Raw genomic sequence first — 4,307 nt, forward strand, 5'->3', positions numbered from 1 at the left:
AGCCAGTCAGAAGCTCTTGGAGACGTGTCGGTAGAACAACCCAAACAGTGGGGAATTTCAGCCCTACTGGTCTGTCAGGGACTCCCAGAAATATATACCAACACCCATCACCAGAAACACCATTGAAATGAAAGTGATGATCTAATCAACCCTGTGGGGGCTGTTAGATCACTCACAGGGCTGTTAAAGTGTATAAGAATGTGTTCTGGTTCTGATTCTGAGAATAGAAGAGTGTGAGAGTAAATGTAAACTATTAGACATTGTTCATGTCGGGTCATTTGTTCAGTGTTTATTGGAGGATTGGTCCTGGCCTGAAACAAACAGCTCTAAAGACACTTGTGAGTGGATTGCAGATCTTTTCCTCCAAGGGATCCTTCAAGACTTTGCTCCTTCTGAAATCACTTTATTTTCCTACTTACTCTTATGTGTCCTACATCCCTCACCGGCTGGTGCACTTTTGGCCTGGTACTCATTGGTCTCTTCATCCTTATTATTGGTATTGGGCTTGGTAGCACTGCTCCTCCAGACTGGTCCACCAGGAAGTTGGTGGCCTTGACTTGTTTTTACCTCTTTTTGGTAACCTTGTTCATACTTCTATTTACACCTGGAGAATTTTTCCCAGATAGTTCTAATTCCTCTGTGTCTCCCTAGCTCTTTGATATCCCATCATCACTGGACTTTGGGCCCCTCCTTCTTCTGTCACTTAGGAAAGATTCTTCTATCAGAGCTACTGCCCCTCAACATAGGATCCTCTCCTTTTCCTGGTCTAAGGAGGTCTCTATTACAGGAAGTGAAAACACTCTTAAACTGTATAAAGATCCCAGCAACTTACCCCTTCTGTTTTCCCACTGATTCTGTCTTAAATAGCAGTTTAAGTGAAAAATCAAAGCTTCCCAGATTAAGAAATGAGTTAGAATGTGTGTATGTGAGTGCTTGGAAACTAACTGAAATAAATAACAATATACTTCTTAGTAATCTTGAAAAACAGCAGGTAGCTTCAAGGAACTCCTCTAAAGATAAGAACAAACTGCACTGAGCTAAATTAACCTTGAGAAAAAACTCTATAACTAACATACCACTCTGGTTTCTCACATCATATATAATTATATAGCTGATATTAAACTGAAGAGGAAAAGAGAAAAAGGGGCATAAGAAAATTTAGAAAAGAGTTCCCTAGAACTCAGCACTTTATACCTTGAGACACCTGAGTTCTTGACAATTAAGAACAATAATTATATATTGTTGGTATAAGTGTCTGTCTGTTTTAATTCATTGTTTTCCTGCAACACTCTGGTTCCCTGATAGAAGTGCTCCACAGCACCATGACTGACACCATTCCTTAAGTGCCCTCCTGTGCTGATTACATGGAGATGAGAGCTTCAGCAGAATAATGGGGAGGTCCCATGGTGGTCCTCTGTGATAGCAGCTCACCAATAGAAGAATGAACATGCAGGAAAAGAGCAGGCTTTGACAATAAACCTACTATTGGAACTCCACTTCTGAAGTAAAGGATAAAAGCTCCAGTTATTGTTGTAGTTTTATTACTGAAATTTCTTCAGTAAATTTTTGATCTCAGAAATTTGAAAATTGAGCCCATGGGCCAAAAATCAGTAATAAAATGAGATTTTGTTAAACTGAGGGAATGAAAAATGCCAGAGCTATTGGCAGAGTGGCTGTGCCTTAAAAAGTGTTGCAGTTTGGACATTCCAGTAAACTCTAAATGGCCCTTTAAATTCTGAGAGAGTATAAATCATGCTTTGTGGAGCTGTGTCCATATCAGCAACAGGTCCCCAAGATAAACAGCCTCTGGAAGGGGGGAGAAGGCCCAGGTCGGAGGTTTCCTGCATGTGTCATTTGTCTAAGGATAAATAATAGGCCCTGAGGGATATTTTAGCCAAAACTTAGTAAATAATAAAAATACCTCTACAAACTGAATGAGTATTCTAGCAAATGAATAAATACAACCCAGCACCTTGGGCAAGGTTATTAGAGCTATGCAGTTTTTATCTGGGAGAAAATTAAGGTGTGTACTCCTTACTCAGATAGAAACCATCCAAAATGCGTGGGACTTCTTTATTCACAACCTTACTAGGGCTCAAAGGGTATGGCCTGCAATATATTTGTGCCTGGAAATGAAAATCTGATTTCTGAGCTAACCTAAGCCTGAAAAATAAGGATTCCCTATCTAGCCCTGATTGGGAAAATCCTGTATCATTATTATATTTCATAAAATGTCTCTCATTTATAAAATGTAATGATTTAGTTATTTAGATAGTTAGAAAAACTGAGTCTCTGTCAAAGAGAAAGATTCTTGCCTTTTAAACCTTCCAATTATCAGTTTGGTGAGTGAATGGTTAACTGTGATCCTGTTTTATAAAAAGTGAGTTTTTGGAAATAGGAAAAATTAGACAAAAAAAAAAAAAGTCATTGTATAAGAAAAGAATTTTGTGTGATAAATTTGTCCTGAAACAGAATGGCTGTTTAGGAAAGTAAAAGGCAGGGCAAAAGTAAAAGAAGATTTAGAATGTTTGTAGATTGTCTGTGCAGGTTGAATGAAGCTCATGACAGAGATTTTGTAAAGGAGTTTACATGTGATCCAGTTAACTATGTATTTCCTTTAAAATCTTTTGGCTTGTAATTTTGTTTAAACAAGTGTTTTAAGCCTTTGATATTTGACAAACCTTCCAAAATCAAAATTCCAAATTTGGAGCTTGGTACTTGTAGCACAGTGGTTACAGCAAAGGCCACATGCACTGAGACTAACAGGTTCTAAACCTGAGGAAGCAAATTAAAATTACTCGATTTATTAAAAATGTATAGGAAACCTTGTCAAATATGAAATGGTAATTAATTTTGTGTGAATTATAATTATATGTATATTCCAACATTATAAGACATTGGTCTGTCCTAACATATATTGTTGGTAATAATTTCAATTCATCTCAAAAAAAAAAAAGAAAGAAAGAAAAGAAAGTGTTTTTTGTAACTGAGTCTAAAGTTTGTCCTAAAAAAAAGAAAAGAAGTATTAAGAGAGGCCAACAGATTCTTTCAATTCAAATTCCTGATGTCTTTGAAAATTTAATACCTGTGGACTAAAAACAGATTTTTAAAACATTCTTTGGAAAGATAACATGTCTATGAGTATTGCTAACCTAGCTTCAAACAAAACAGAAATAAGTGACATAGAACTGGGCTAGTTTGTTATAACTTTTTGTTTGAAATACTGTTAATTCTGTCTGTGTTCTATTTTTTAAAAGTCAAGAAAACCATTTTCTGTCTTTTGAGCTATTTATAGCTTTCCAAGCAATGTATGTACTTATGAACAAAATTTGAAACATGCATTTTTTCTCTCTCCTTGATTTCTCCAGAGTTTGAAAGCAATTTGTAAGTATTTTTAATCTCTGATAATACAGTTATTTGCATAAGTTCAATAAGAATCTATTTTATTCCATAAGACATGATGAAGACACTGGTTATTTTACCAAGACTTTAGCTGGGAAAGCATTTTCAGAGATATCCAGACTGCATTAAGGAATTAAGGTTAACTTTATAAGGCCAAAGAAAAGCCCTTTGGAAAAACTGGCCAGATACCCATCAGTAACATTTCCTGATCTGTGGTAAGTAGCAAAGATTGCTTTCTGACAGGTCCAGGAATCAAAATGTGCTTGGGAACCTCAAGAGAAGTGGAATTTACCCAATACATATAAGTATCTAATGGCACAGATAAAACCTGGGCTCATAAAAGGTTTTTGAGTTTTCTTTTTTTTTAATTGAATGGTAACTATGTACTTTAATGAACTTCTGGGGTACAGTGTGGTGTTTTCACATACAATTTGAAACATTTCCATTAAACTGGTTAACATAGCCTTGATGTCATTTTCTTAGTTATTATGTTAAAACATTCATATTCTACTCTTAGAAAGATTCACTTATACCCTTGTAAGATACACCACAGAAGTGATCCCTCCAATTCCCCATTCCTCCCTCCCCTTTCCCTCCTCCCTCCCCATATTCATAGGCTCTTATTATGTTATAGCTTTCATATGAAAGGTATAAATTAATTTCATAATAGCAGTGTGTAAATTGGATACTTTTTCTTTGATTCTTGTGATATGTTGCCAAGAAGAACATTTTCTAGCTCCATCCATGTGCACATGAAGGAAATAAAGTCTCCATCTTTCTTTATGGCTGCATAGTATTCCATGGTGTACATACACCACAGTTTGTTGATCCATTCGTGGATCGATGGGCACTTGGGCTTCTTCCATGACCTGGCAATTATGAATTGGGCTGCAATAAACATTCTG

This window comes from Otolemur garnettii, unplaced genomic scaffold (assembly GCF_000181295.1).
Source record: "Otolemur garnettii isolate 467f Iridium unplaced genomic scaffold, OtoGar3 scaffold00001, whole genome shotgun sequence".
NCBI lineage: Eukaryota > Metazoa > Chordata > Mammalia > Primates > Galagidae > Otolemur > Otolemur garnettii.